At 42.5% G+C, this 14,779-nt stretch overlaps 1 protein-coding gene across 5 annotated transcripts in view; it reads left to right on the forward strand.

The window, feature by feature from the left end:
* The window catches only part of LOC117360564 (protein CXorf40A-like), a 66,883-nt gene that overhangs the window by 13,109 nt on the left and 38,995 nt on the right, over nt 1-14,779 (forward strand). The window lies entirely within an intron of this gene.

A 14,779-nucleotide genomic window follows, 5' to 3' on the forward strand; every position in this document is an offset into this window, starting at 1 on the left:
AGTTCTGAAAAGTTTTTTTGTTGTTTTGGTTCAAGGGCTAGAGCTAGGGTCCTCCACTTCCAAAATCGGTACTTTTCGACCCCCAGTGTAGTCTCCAAGGGCTGCCTCTGGTGTCAAAAATCTCTGCTGCAACCATTCTGGATCCTCCAACCTGAAAATAAAAACCTCTATCTGCTTGGAAGAAGTGGTGGAGACAGTAGATTGCCTGTGGTGGTTTTGCTAATGTGGATGAGTCCGCATCTGGACAGGTGAGGGATGGTCTCTGAAAGCATTTCCACGAAGCAGTCCTACTGCTTATTCAGCCAAGGCACAAGCGCACTCATCCTGCAGCTAGATTTGAGTAGCACCTTTGATTTAGTCGATCATACCATCCTAATTGACTGTTTGGAGTCAATTGGTCTCTCTGGCAATGTGTTAAAATGGTTTCGAGGTTTCTTGACTACATGTTCGTACCGAGTCTAAAGCGATAACAATCTATCCACCAGCTGGGTAAACCCATGCGGAGTCCCGCAGGGCTCCCCCCTATCCCCCACTCTATTCAACATTTATCTAGCCCCTTTGGGGAATCTACTGCAAAGCTTAAAAGTCAAATTTTATATCTATGCTGACAACATCACCATAATTCTTCCCCTAACAAGCCTGACTTCCGAGACCAAGAATCACCTGGCATTAACTTTAAAGCAAATCGAATCATTGATAGCCGAATTCAAACTCAAACTCAACTCAGAAAAAACCAAATTCTTCCTGGCGAGTCCGAATGACAAAATAAAAGATACTTCAATTTCCTTAAACGGTCAGATCTTTCCTATTGCTGACACCATAAAAATTCCGGGAGTGACACTGGACCGCTACCTTACTCTTGATGTTCACACTGAGTTACTGGTTAGAAAAGGCTTCTTGGCACTGTTGAAACTAAGAACCATCAGAAATTACTTTGATGCAACATCATTCCGTTTACTGGTGCATTCTTCCATTTTAAGCTTGCTAGACTATTGCAACATAGGGTCCTTCAAGAAAACCATCCAAAGACTCCAAATCATACAAAATTTAGCAGTTCGACTGATTTTTGGTATTAAAAAATGGGAACATATAACCCCCTACTACCAAAAACTTCACTGGCTGCCCCTGGAAGCAAGAGTATTGTTCAAATTTTCCTGTCTATGTTTCAAATCCATTCAAGGTTTGGCCCCCATACCTGGTTTCCCACTTCAACTTGGACTGTTCCACCAGGCCTACTTGCAGGGTACATATGTTTATCCACCCAACATTAAAGGCCTGCCGATACAAGAGATATCTGGGCAGAACTCTTGCTTTCCAGGCAGGCCAACAGAACGGTTGGCTGAGCAACATCATTAAGCACGCATCATCCTATCTCAACTTTAGAAAACTAGTTAAACAGACCTCTTCAATCGATTTGTAACCAATAACTCTTAATGCCTTATCATGATCGCTTCCTACACATACTCGTTGCCTCTACTCTATGCTTATCACTTGACTTACTCCCACTCTACTTGTAACCGCCCTTCCCTATTTGTACTCGACAAAGTCTTTGTAATTTCTTTTCGCTTGTCCAGCTCTTGTTGTAAACCGCCTTGAACTTCCATGGCTTTGGCGGTATATAAGAATAAAATTATTATTATTAATATTGTTATTACTGCAAAATGCCAGTTTTGTTGGGATTTGGGATGTGATGCTTTTTGATTAGAAACTCAATTCTTCCTTCACGTTTCCAAATATATTTTACCCGTATCAGGAGTTAAGTGGGAATTGACAATTTGAATTTGATTTTTTTCTTGACACTAGGACATTTGTGTAGTTTTGGAACATGGAGTCATTCATTGGAATCCGATCAAATGTAACACAATATTTCTTAATGAAAGTTTGTGATGTGATTTACTATTTTTTGTATAATTGGATGTTGTATCTGGTGTCTGTCCTGCTTTTGATCCCCTCCCTGTAATCTTTTCTTTGGATTAATTAGTATAATTTGAATAAATGTAACCATATTAGATAAATTTAAATATTTGAAGAGAAATCTTTTGAATTAATTGCTTGCAGATAGATAGTTGTGCTGATAACTTTTAAAGTCTCGTATGTTTCTGTCTGAGCTTAAGCCACCATTCAATAAACCAACAAACTTGGGAGTGATGCAGCACTCAATTCTTTAGGCTGTCAAGTACTACTCTCTTAATAATACATTAAACTAGGGCAAACTCTGGCAGAAACCCCAGTCTTCCCTCTGGATGAGTCCCTTGGGCTGTATTGGGTGAGGATAGCGCATATAGAAACATAGAAAATGACAGCAGAAAAGGGCCAAGGCCCATCGAGTCTGCCCACTCCATTGACCCACCCCCCTAGTTAATTGCTCTCTGATGACCTTTTCCCTCGTAGAGATCGACATGAGCATCCCATCTGTTCTTAAAATCTGGCACGCTTCTGGCCTCGATCACCTGTACTGGGAGCTTATTCCAGCTATCAACCACTCTTTCAGTGAAGAAGTACTTCCTGGTGTCGCCAGACTAGGGGCTCCTTTTACAAAGGTGTGCTAGCGGTTTTAGCACGTGCTAGCCGCTACCGCCTCCTTTTAAGCAGGGGGTAATTTTTTGGCTAGCGCATGCTAATCTTGTGCGTGCGCTTAAAACGCTAGTACACCTTAGTAAAAGGAGCTCTATGTTTGAGATTTCTCAGTAAGAACAAAGAGGACAGAAATGGTAAAATCCATGTTGTATTATAAATAGATCCTTTGTTGACAGCTACATTTTATAATTATGAACATGAGATGAATTAAAGGTGCATGAAATTGTGAAAAGGTTTTTATTTTCCTTTCTGTTCACTTTTCTGTTCTGCACAAGATGAATCATATTCAAGTCTCACTTTCTCAGTGACGTGTTTTGTATGTAGCATTTTTTCTAATCTGACTCAAAGACTTATGTGCGTCTCATAACCTGTGAGTTTTTGAAGCTTTGCTACTTCAACTTCCTTTGCAATCTAAAACTCTGGAAACCTGTGCGTATAATTAATCAAAGTACCAATCCAACAATCAGTATCCTACAAATCGTCAATCATTTTTTTATTTCTCTTCTTAGATCTTCAGAAATGCCAGTATTAGCCAAGTATTTTCGATGGTTAAAATACTGTTTTGGCACTGGCCTCCTCATTAGACTCGTATATATTTTCTATAAAATGTTCTTAGTGCTTTCAGTGCTCCGTGCTAAATCAAAAAGATTTTTTTATATATAAAAGCTTTTAACTTATCTTTTTTGTTGTTTTTGCTTTGTTGCTCATACCTGTTACTTTGACATGTTGTGCCCGAAGGCTGTATCAAGAAAAGTCCCCCCGTTTATTCTTGTTCTGCACCATCCCGATCGATAATAGCTTCTGAACAAAGCTTCTGAACACTTTATAGAAAATATAAAGGGGTCTAATGAGACCAGTGCCAAAACATTATTTTAGCCATTGAAAACACTTGGCTAATACTGGCACTTCTGAAGACCTAAGAAAAGAAATAAAAAAAACGATTGAAGATTTGTAGGATATTGTTTGTTGGATGGTACATTGATGAATTACAGTATTAAAAACTTGGCTGCAGGACAATACTTGCTTAGTATAAATAATCAAAGGCACCAGTTTTGTAAATTTGACACCAAGTTGTTTATTTAAGCTCTTCTAGGACTGTTTTCCATTTTGTAAAGACTTGGCAAGAGGTTTTTGTCATGGGAATTCAGATTCTTCTGAGTTCATAAACTCATAACTGGAAGACTGCTCACTGCTACCGCAGCAGTTGCAGGTGGGACAAACCTGACTTGTTGAAGACAATTGCTGGTGTGCAGTTCCTGTCAGGTGGACAGAAGAAGCTGCTGCCAGCAGAGACATTGAAAACCAAGGGTTGAAGAAAGATAGCAGAGTAGTTAGTTGAGCATTCATGGATGCAGAGTGAGGGTAAGCGCAATGCAAATGTTGGAGCCCCATGATATGCTCAAAAGCTGCAGCTGAAGTTGTTGGTAAAAACTGATAAGCAGAAGAGGTGGCACTAAGATCCACACTCCGATCAACTGAGTGGCTGTGGGTGCAGTTTTGCATAGTAGGATCAGCTACATTTTTTTCTTTTGCCAGTATGGGAGGTATTGAGTAGGACATATTTAGTCGGCTGTCGATGTCATTCATTGACTTCTTTTGGATAGACTTTTGAGTTGCTTCTTTTGCAGAAGATGATTGCAAACCCGTAGATGGGCTGCTGGAATCAATAAGGGACATGGATTCCTTTGAAGTTGCTGTTTTCCTTCTCTTAGAGCCATGCACCATGGAATTAAATTGGAGGGAATCGCACTCAAGAACATTGCTTTTGATACCAACCCTTCTCTTCATTCTCTGGACCAAATGGGGAAAGGCCCTTCTGAAATTGGGATTGTGGTAGAACTGAAACAAAAACACAAAACATTGAGTTGCAATGCAGGAGAATGAAAGTGCAATGTGTTTTTAAATCACCTTGGCATTTCTTATATCACTCTTGACTAGTCATCATCTTTCCAAGCTATGCATGCACCAACTTTTATTAAACCTGTACTCCGAAGGTCTTCTATTACAAGTAGATTACCTCCATGTGAAGGGCAATAGAAAAACAAGTGACTTATATTTCTATGGCCAAATGTACAGAATACTGCCATTTTTGCACCTGATTGTACCTTTACCTGTGAAAATGCCACTAGAGTGCCTAATTGCTAATCTACAATAAGTGCTCAAATGGCATAGAACATATTTGCAAGGGGGAACATTCACACAGGTGGGCCATAGGTGGGACTTTAAGTTGCCTGTATGCCTGCTTCCTTTAGGCATCCCCACTTATGCCAGGTCTATGGCAGGGGAAGGGGAAGGGGTGCCTAGATGCACAAATACTGATTTTACACTCATATTCAGACTCTTGAAGGCCCCTGTGTCCATATAGAAATAGAGAACATGACAGCAGATAAAGGCCATCTGGCCCATCCAGTCTGCCCATCCAGATCATCTGCTAACTCCTCCCCTTAAGAAATCCCACATGCCTGTCCCATGTTTTCTTGAATTCAGAGTCCTTGTCTCTACCACCTCCACTGGAAGTTTATTCCACACACCAACACCTTTTTCCATAAAGATGTATTTCCTTAGATTACTTTTGAGTCTGTCTCCCTTCAACTTTGGATGCCCTCTCGTTCCAGAGCATCCTTTCAGTTGCAAGAGATTTACCTCCTGTGCATTTATAACTCAGAGATATTTAAATGTCTCAATCATATTTCTCTCATATTCCTTCCAAAGAATACATAGTGAGGTCTATAAGTTTTATATACTTAATGATGAAGACCACTGACTATTTTAGTAGCCACCCTCTGGACTGAGAATTGCTTACCTAAGAATTGCCATACTGGGACAGACCGAAGGTCCATCAAGCCCAGTATTCTGTTTCCAACAGTGGTCAATCCAGGTCACAAGTGCTTGGCAAGATCTCAAGGAGTAAAACATTCTATGCTGCTTGTCCCAGGAACTAGCAGTGGTTTTCCCCAAGCTATCTCAGCTATTAGGAAATTATCCAAACCTTTTTTTAACCCTGCTAAGCTAGCTGATTTCACCACATTCTCCAGCAACAAATTCTAGAAGGTGTGGTTTCCAAAGGTGCACATAAACAGACATTTATACAGAGATACTATTTCCTTCTTTTTCTTGTTGGCCACTCCTACTACTAATATTTATCACTTATATTTCACTGAAAGGCTTATGCAGTGTTGTACATTTTGACATTTAATAGCTCGAAAGATCTTACACTCTAACTTGGACAGACAGACATGACATATAGGTTAGAGATGCAGAACCCATGGTGAGAGGAGCTAGGAGTTCAAAGCAGTCTCGAAGAGGTGGGCATTTAACTTGGACTTGAACACTTCCAGAGACGGAGCCCACCGAAGGGATTCAGCAGTTTGTTCCAGGCATACAGTGCAGCAAGATAGAAGGGACGGAGTCTGAAGTTGGCAGAGAAAGGGCACAGACAAGAGTGACCCACTGGCTGAGTGGAGCTTGCCGTGGGGGAGAGGGGGGTACGAATAGTAGGAGATAAGTGAAGAGAGATAGGGGCAGCTGAGTGAATGCATCTGTAGGTCAGCAAGAGGAGTTTGAAACGGAGGGGAAGCCAATGAAGTGACTTTAGTGGTACACTGTCAAAAGCGTGCTGGACTTTGGTGTGCTGACAATCCCGTGGCGACATATGCACGCAGTACATATGCGCCCCCCACTTTTAAGCCTTTCCATTACTGCTGTGAGGGGGGATGTGAGGGGAACCCCACTACATTTACAAACCCCCCACTACATTTACAAGTCCTCGCACTCCCATTTACTCACTATCGAGTCTCACATCGATAGTGAGTAAACTTATGGAAACACTAATCAAACACCAATTGGATACGATCCTGAACGAGGAGAATCTTTGAGATCCCCATCAACATGGTTTTATGAAGGGAAGGTTCTGCCAATCAAATCTGATCAGCTTCTTTGACTGGGTAACAAGAAAGCTGGATATAGGGGAGTCCCTGGACGTCATGTACTTGGACTTCAGCAAAGCGTTTGATAGCATCCCACACCGCAGGTTATTGAGCAAGATGGGTTCGATGGGACTGGGTGAAACATTAACTGCATGGGTTAGGGACTGGCTTAGAGGTAGACTTCAGAGGGTAGTGGTAAACAGTACTCTCTCCGATACGACGGAGGTGATCAGCGGAGTGACGCAGGGCTCAGTCTTGGGCCCGATCCTATTTAACATCTTCATAAGAGACTTGGCTGAGGGGCTTCGAGGTAAAATTACATTATTCACTGATGATGCCAAACTATGCAACATAGTAGGCAACCGCACAACAGATGAAAGCACAGTGCCCGACAAAAGCTCAATGCCCAACAGTATGACGCAGGACCTGCTCCTGCTGGAGCATTGGTCAAAGACTTGGCAACTAAGTTTCAATGCCAAAAAATGCAAGGTCATGCACCTTGGTGGTAAAAATCCATGCAGGACTTATACCCTAAATGGTGAGATCCTAGCAACGACTGTAGCAGAACATGACTTGGGGGTGATCATTAGCGAAGACATGAAGACTGCTAATCAAGTGGAGAAAGCTTCATTCAGGGCTAGACAAATCATGGGCTGTATCCGTAGAAGTTTCGTCATCCGTAAGCCCAAGGTCATAATGCCGTTGTACAGATTCATGGTGAGACCCCATCTGGAATACTGTGTACAATTCTGGAGGCCGCATTATCAAAAAGATGTGCGGAGAGTTGAGTCAGTTCAGCGAATGGCCACCAGGTTGGTCTCAGGTCTCAAGGATCTCCAATATGAGGAACGACTGGGTAAGTACTCACTCGAACGCAGAGAGAGGGGAGACATGATCGAGACGTTCAAATATGTCACAGGCTGTATCGAGATGGAAGAGGATCTCTTTTTCCTTAAAGGACCCACGGCAACAAGAGGGCATCTGTTGAAAATCAGGGATGGGAAATTTCATGGCGACACCAGAAAATATTTCTTCACCGAAAGTGTGGTTGATCGCTGGAATAATCTTCCACAACAGGTAATTGAGGCCAGCAGCATGCCAGATTTTAAGAAAAGATGGGATTGGCATGTGGGATCTCTTCATGGAGGTAGTTAGGGGGTGGGCCATTAGTGTGGGCAGACTAGACTTTTCTGCCGTCATGTTCTATGTTTCTATGTTGGGGGAACTCCCCCCCCCACTACACTGAAAACTCCCATTTTCCTTTCCGTTTTTGCTGTTCAGGAGTTTTCAGTGTAGTGGGGGGGGGGGTTCCCCCCAACCCCCCCAATGGGAGTGCGAGGACTTGTAAATGTAGTGGGGGGTTCCCCCCACATCCCCCTCACAGCACTAATGGAAAGCCTTAAAAGTGTGTGGGGGGTGCACACCCCCAATGAGAGCGCGAGGACTTGTAAATGTAGTGGGAGGATTCCCCCCACATCCCCCCTCACGAAAGGCTTAAAAATGGTGGCGTGCATATGTCCTACATGCAAGTGTCGCTGTGGGATTGTCAGCATGCCAAAGTCACCGACTTTACGAGAGGGGGTAATATGAGTATAGCGGCTCTTACGTAATATGAGTTGTGTAGCCGAATTTTGGGCAGATTGAAGAGAAAAATGGCTGAGTTGAAGACCTGAGAGTAGCGAGTTGCAGTAATCTAACCGCGAGGTGATGAGGGTGTAGATAAAGGTTTTGGTAGTGTGTCAGAGAGGAAGAGTTGGATTTTGGTAATAATATAAAGGAAGAAGCGGCAGAGAAGGAGAGAGCGAAATCAAAGATGACACTGAGATTGTGAGCAGACAAAACAGGAAGGATAAGAGTATTGTCCACAGAGGCAGAGAACGGGAGAGGTGGGTTTAGGCGGGAAGATGAGCAGCTCTGTTTTAGCCATATCCAGTTTTAGATGGCGGTGAGACATCTAGGCGGCAGTGTCTCCCTTTGCACCCAAGCATCCTTCTGGCTTTAGCTGTCATCCTTTCTACCTGTTTGGCTACCTTAAGATCATCACCCCCATCTAGTCTAGGCTCTCACACCGCCTTACAAGGGGCATCTGAATGAAGGCGCATTGTAGAATTGCCATCTTAGTGCCTGTGGATGCAGTGTTCTTAATCTTATCTGGCTCTCAGAGTGATTTCACGTGGAGCTTCTGCACATTTGTACTTTAGGATTGCTTAGATCTTCCACGTTTCCTCCACCCCAGGACTAATAGGGACTCCTGAAGAAGACATTCTTGTTGAAACATGGACCGTGTTGGTTCCAACGCTTCCAGAGGACTGGGTACTGAAGGCTTTTATGTGGATTGGTATGTTGATTCTCTAATAAAGTCCATATCAGGAACATCGTTTCTCCACAGTGCTTCTTTGGTTTGTCTTGGACTTTTTTCTCTAGGGTCATTTTGCTTTTGCAGTGTTCTTAATCAACATAGCAGTGCATAAGTTATTGTGAAGCACTAGCAATTGATCAGCATTGCAAGAGATAAACTGGCTGAATGCTCCATGTCTTGTTAGTGGTCATATGTGTGCTGCTTGGAGCAGAATTAGGATTATTAATTGGCTCCTTTAAGGTGCACTGATCTGTCCTCATTTTATCCCGTTGCCTGCAGTTATTTGCTGTTCCGCTTTCTAGAGGGAATCAGAATTAGACATCCCAGAATGTGGTAGCATAAAACCAGGATTAACTTGCAAAAAAAATAAACAAGTTAGTAAGCTGAGCAATTACAAATGGGGAAAGTGTTCCTTATGTTATAGTGGGTGATCATCTGGTGATGACCACATGATGGTGTTTAATATTAAGTCAGGTGTAGAGGGGGCTCATTCAAAAGTAAAGGTTCTAGACTTCAAAAAACTAACTTTGTTCAGATGGCAGAATTACATCAAGGAATTGTCTGGATGGGAACATCTGGAAGAAGCAGGAAAACTGGACAAAACTGAAAGGAGCTATTGTAAGAGCAACAAACCATTTTGTAAGGAAAGTAAATAAAAGTAAGAGGTAAAGAAGGCTGCTTTGATTCTCAAAAGTAGTAGCTAAGAAGGATAAGGAGTTTAGCTTCAAAAGATTGCAAAAACAGGAAGACAGGCAGAAATATTTGGAAAAGTTAAGAGGCTGGTCAAGGTCAGGAAAGAAAAGATGCAAATGGAAGAAAAATAGGCACAGTAAAATGGGGGGATGACAACATTTTAAAAGATATATTAGTGACAGGAAGAAGTGCAAAAGTGGCATTGTGAGACTCAAAAGTTAAGGGAAGAAATATGTAGAAGCTCATAAAGATAAAGGTTGAATTGCTTAACACATTTTTTTGTTCTGTGTTCACAGTTGAAGCGCTGTGAGCAGGACTGCAGAAGACAAATACAAATAGGGATGGAGGTGTGGTAGACCCTGATCGATTTTCAGAGAATTATGTTTGTAAGGCGCTAGCTAAACTAAAGGTGGACAAAGCGATGGGGCCAGTTGGAGGGTATTGAAGGAACTTAGGGAAGTTCTGATAGCTGACATTTTCAGTGCTTCTCTAGAGTCAGGAGTGGTACCGGAGGATTGGAGAAGGGTGGATGTGGTCCCTCTCCAAAAAAAGTCGAGGCTAAGGAAGAAGTAGGAAACTGCAGGCTGGTAAGTCTGACTTCTGTGGTAAGCAAATTAATGGAAACACTATTAAAACAGGGAATAGTGATGTTTCTGGAATCCAGTGGATTATAGGACCTAAGGCAGATCATGTCAGACAAATCTGATCATTTCTTCGACTGGGTGACCAGAGAATTGAATAGAAGGAGACCGTTAGATGTGGTATATTTAGATTTTAGCAAAGCGTTTGACAGTGTTCCATATAGGCATCTAATAAATAAACTGAGTATCCTCAGTATGGGTCCCGAAGTGATGGACTGGGTCAGGAACTGGATGAGTGGAAGGCAAAGTTTAATGTGAACAAATGCAAAGTGATGCATATTGGGAAAAATAACCCAAATCAAAGTTGCCAGATACTAGGGTCCACCTTGGGGGTCAGTGCCCAAGGAAAAGATCTGGGTGTCATTTATTATTTATTTAATTCGTTTTCTATCCTGTTCTCCCCGCTAAAACCTTTCACCCAATGTGCAGTAGCAGCCAAAAAAGCAAACAAGATGCTAGGAATTATCAGAAAAGGGATGGAAAACAAAACTAAGAATGTTATAATACCTCTGTATCGCTCCATGGAGTGACCTTACCTTGAGTATGGTGTTCAATTCTGGTCGCCTTATCACAGAAAAGATGTAGCAGAACTAGAAAAGGTTCAAAGAAGAGCGACCAAGATGATAAAGGGGCTGGAACTCCTCTCGTATGAAGAAAGACTAAAGAGGTTAGGGATCTTCAGCTTGGAAAAAGAGACGGCTGAGGGGAGATATGATTGAAGCCTACAAAATCCTGAGTGGAGTAGAATGGGTACAAATGGATCAATTTTTTTTACTCTATCAAAAATTACAAAGACTAGGAAACACTCAGAATAGTTAAGCTCTGGAATGCGTTGACAGAGAATGTAGTAAGACTGGTTAGCGTAACTGGTTTAAAAAAAAAAGGTTTGGACAAGTTCTTTTAGGAAAAGTCCATAGTATGCTATTGAGACAGACATGAGGGAAACCACTTCTTGCCCTGGATCGGTAGCATGGAATGTTGGTACTATTTGGGTTTTTGTCAGGTACTTGTGACCTGAATTGGCCACCATGAAGAAGGAATACTAGGCTAGATGGACAATTGGTCTGACCCAGTAAGGTTATTCTTACATTCTTATGGCAGAGGGTAGTAGTCAGTGGAGATTGCGCTGAGGAAAAGGATGTTACCAGTGGTGTTCCTCAAGGTTCAGTTCTTGGGCCTGTTCTTTTTAACATCTTTGTAAGCGATATTACTGAAAGGCTGTCATGTAAGAGTTGCCTCTTTGTTGATGATACCAAAATCTGCAATAAGTAGACACCTCTGATGGTGTGAATAGCAGTTTAGGGGGGTGAAGAACTGTTGTGCACAAAAGAGGAGTGGGGCTTGGTTGTGACAGTATGTAATCTTAAGGCAGCCAACCAGGTTGAAAAGGCGACAGTGAAAGCTAGAAGGATGCTAGGGTGCATAGGGAGAGGTATGGCCAGTAGGAAAAAGGAGGTATTAATACCCCTGTATAAGACTCTGGTGTGACCTCATTTAGGATTTTGTGTACAGTTCTGGAGACCACACTTTGAAAAAGATATAAAGATGGAGTCTGTCCAGAAGAAGGCTACTAAAATGGTCAGTGGTCTTCGTCATAAAGATCTTAATGTGTATACTTTGGAGGAAAGGTGGGAGAGGGGAGATATGATAAAGACATTTAAATATCTACATGGCATAAATGTGCATGAGGCAAGTCTCTTTCATTTGAAAGGAAGCTCCGGAATGAGAGGGCATAGGATGAAGTTAAGAGGTGATAGACTGAGAAGTAATCTAAGGAAATACATTTTTTAAAGAAAGGGTGATGTTGCATGGAACATTGTCCCAGTAGAAGTGGTGAAGACAAAGGTGTGAGTTCAAGAAAGCGTGGGACAAGCACGTGGGATCTCTTAGGGAGAGGAGGAGATAGTTGATGGGCAGACTGGATGGCCTTTATCTGCCTTCATGTTTCTATGGACTTTTCCTCCATAAAACTTGCCCAAATCTTTTTTAAAACTATCTAGGCTAACTGCTGTTACCACATCCTCTAGCAATGATTCCGGAGCTTAACTATTCTTTGAGTGAAAACAATACTTCTTCCTATTGGTTTTAAAAGTATTTCTCTGTAAGTTCATCAAGTATTCCCTAGTTTTTGTAATTTTTGATGGAGTAAAAAATCGATTCACTTGTACATTTCTTCAGTTACTTGGGGAAACCTTAATTCGTCTGTCTGACAAAATTAAATCCTTCACTTTCTTGCACATTTCTGTGGAAGTTGCTTCCACAGGCCTTCCAGCATGAGGGTCCAATGTACTGACTGTCTACCTCACTTAAACTGCTTCTTCCAAAATTTTACTTTGTAGGGTAATGGGACAAACTCACCATAAACTGCAGTCATGCATTCTTGGATCTCCTTTGGCTTTTTCCCTTCTTATGTGAGAAATTTTATCACTGAACAATGCTCCAAATCTAGCAGTTTCTTGCTTGATTCACATGAGGACTCTCCTGACATTCTGTCTCTTGGAATGTTAGACTCACACTGAGCCACAATTGTGCATGAGTAACTCCGAGACATGTCGCAACATGCATAGATACTCAGATAAATTATTGAACACCCCTTATAACACCAAATTAGCCAATGATTGCTTAGTATTCTATTAAATTAATTAGTGCATATCTGACACTATTCTATAACTTGCATGTGCAACTTTGCACATTAAGCATAAAATTTAGCTCCCAAATTAGTAGAATTATGGAGTTGTTGCATGGGTTGTTACCTTGTGTTAACTTCTAATGCTGCAGAGTAATAGGACAGGATAAAACAGTTCCACATTATAAGCTTTGTCATTAGTGAACTCTGCCTACTCCCAAAAGTTCTTGCAGAGGATTTGTACTTAATGCTCCATAAATTTGGTTGTTATTGTCTTAGGTGCAAATCCTTAGTAAATTGGCTCTTTACTATTTAGAGACAAGTTCCATTTTAGTCAGTTTAAAAGAATCTCAGTTGATATGTAATTCACAGGTATACAGCTCTATAATATAGCCCTAAGGAGGAAATGAAATATTATTATATCCAATACTCAAGTTTGTCTGCAAAAAGGATAGCTCCTTTTTCTCCACATTGGTAACTTCAGCCCCTGCGAAACCCTTAGGCCCAGATTCACTAAAGATAGTGATTCAATTGCTGTTGGCCGATTCCTGGTCGATTTTGAAACAGCGATTGATTTACTATCTTTTTTGCATGCAAATGATTTGCACGGAGGTGCAAATCATTTGCATGCAAACTTCCCGACTCAATCGCTCAGTGATCGATTGAGTCAGGGCAGCCCTGACAGTAGTGACAGGAGAAGCAGCCTCCTGTCACTGCTGTCAGGGCTTCTACAGGTCTTTTTCTTTTTTTTTTTTTTAATGGCACAAATATTTTGCATGTATTACACATGCAAAATATCTGTCCAATTAAAGAAAAGAAAGAAAAAAAGCCCCCCCCCCCCCCCCCCGGACAAATGCAGTGATTGGAAAGACCTCTCCCCTCCTCCGAAGAAAAAGGCAGGAGGGATGCCCACTCCCGCACGCTACTCAAAAAGGAAAAAAACCCCAACAAACGGCAGGAAGGATGCCCACTCCCTCCTGCCGGCAAATACCTCCCCCTACCCCCGAAAAAAACAGGCAGAAGGGATTCCCACTGCCTCCTGCCATCAGCCTCCCTCTCTCTGTACCTTTAAGTTGGGAGCAGGAGGGGTGCCCAATCAGACCCTCCTGCTCCTCTGACGAAATGTGGGCCTTAGGCCCCGCTCCGGTGCATCATGTGATGCACGGGGAGGGGCCTAAGGCCCTGATTGGCTCAGGTGCCAAACAGGCTCCTCAAAACATGCTCTTCCCAATAATTGGCCAAAACAATGGCCAGACTCCCTAAGGAAGTCCCTGATTGGCTCAGGCGCCTTTCGTCAGAGGAGCAGGAGGGTCTGACTGGGCAACCATCCTGCTTCCGACGTAAAGGTACAGGGAGAGGGAGGCTGATGGCAGGAGGGAGTGGTAATCCCTCCTGCTGTTTTTTTTCGGGGGTGGGGGGAGGTATTTGCCGGCAGGAGGGAGTGGGCATCCCTCTTGCCGTTTGTTGTGGGGTTTTTTCCTTTTCGTGGAGCGTGCGGGCTGATGGCAGGAGGGAGTGGGATTCCCTCCTGCCTTTTTATTTTGAGGGACGGGGAAGGTCTTTCCAGTCACCACGTTTGTCGGGGTGGGGGAGCTACCATGTTTGTCGGGGGTTGTTGTGGGGAGGCCGTTGACAGCAGTGGGTTTTTTTTTTCATTTTTTTATAGGCAGATATTTTGCTTGTGTAATACATGCAAAATATCTGTGCCATTAAAAAAAAAAGACCCCCCCCCCCCACCCTTGTCAAACCTGTCGGTTACCGACAGGTCTGCAGCAGTTGAGTTTTAGGATAGTAAAACCTGATTCAAAATAGCCAAGCAATTATTAGTAAATCAATCGCTTGGCTATTTTGCATGGGGTTTTATTACTTTGCATGGCTGGATCAGAGAGGAGAGGAGATTGATCGGGCACTGTTTAGTGAATGGGGTCAGGGAACGATCGCAGGACCTGTAAAACTG

Source organism: Geotrypetes seraphini, chromosome 5 (assembly GCF_902459505.1).
Source record: "Geotrypetes seraphini chromosome 5, aGeoSer1.1, whole genome shotgun sequence".
NCBI lineage: Eukaryota > Metazoa > Chordata > Amphibia > Gymnophiona > Dermophiidae > Geotrypetes > Geotrypetes seraphini.